The following is a 1261-nucleotide window of genomic DNA, read 5'->3' as shown; positions in this document are numbered from 1 at the left end:
TTCAAATTTGCCCTGATGTTCACTCCTCTTGATGTAAAATTTGCTACCAAATACCCTAAAGTAGCTGACCACAGGTGTCTTACTGGTCCAATACTCATGAGGAGTTTTGTCCTTACCTTTCTTGATGAGTACTCGGTTCATAGTGTAGACTGCAGTGCTCACCACTTCTCTCCAAAAGGTGTGAGCTACCTTTCCTTGAATCAACATGGTTCTAGCTACTTCAACTATAGTCCGGTGATTCCTCTCTACTAGGCCATTCTGTTGTGGAGTCCGGGGGGTAGACAGTTGCTTTTTGATGCCAAATTCTTCATAGTACTTGTTGAATTCACTGGAAGTGAACTCCCCTCCTTGATCAGTTTTGAGACACTTGATTCTTTTACTGCTTTCTTTCTCCACTAATTCTCTAAAAGCCTTGAATTTCACAAAGGCTTCAGACTTGTCTTTCAAGAATGTGACCCACATCATTCTTGAGCAGTCATCAGTGAGAATCATGAAGTACCTATCACCCTAGACACTTCTAGTTTTCATAGGACCACACAAATCAATATGCACAAGATCAAGCAAGTTGTCAACAGTGAAAGATTTACCTTTAAAGGTTGAGGAAGACATTTTCCCCAATTGACACTCTCTGCACAAGCTATTATCTAGTTTGCTTAGCATCGGCAACCCTCTAACTGTTTTGATCTTACTAGCCTTCATAATGTTATCAAAGTTTACATGGCAGAGTCTCATATGCCATATACAGTTATCATCAAGTTTAGCCATAAGACATGTACTTATATTTACATTCAGATGAAATAGGTTACCTTTGGTCTGCATGCCAGTGGCCACCAATTTACCATCTTTTCCTTTGATTCTGCAAACTCCATTCTTGAATTCTAGAGTGAGGCCACTGTCGTTTAGCTGGGCAACACTCAGAAGGTTGTGTCTGAGACCATCAACCCAGTACACATTGTCAGCACTGCTCTTTCCATTTACAAAGATGGACCCTCTACCTTTGACCATGCATGGTGCATCATTACCAAAGTGAACCACACCACCATCATACTCTTCCAAGGATAGAAACGTGCTCCGGTCACCTGTCATATGGTGAGAACAGCCACTATCAATGATCCACTCATTGGAATTATTAAACCGGGAGACAAGAGCCTTCTTGTCTGCCACATCTTCCTTTATAGCATCAAACACAATATCTTCATTCTCTTCATCTTCTGATCCCTCATCTGTGACACCTTCATCAACTGCCACAAAACAGTTTCTC

Source organism: Cryptomeria japonica, chromosome 9 (assembly GCF_030272615.1).
Source record: "Cryptomeria japonica chromosome 9, Sugi_1.0, whole genome shotgun sequence".
Taxonomy (NCBI): Eukaryota; Viridiplantae; Streptophyta; class Pinopsida; order Cupressales; family Cupressaceae; genus Cryptomeria; species Cryptomeria japonica.
This window is presented reverse-complemented; position numbering follows the sequence as displayed.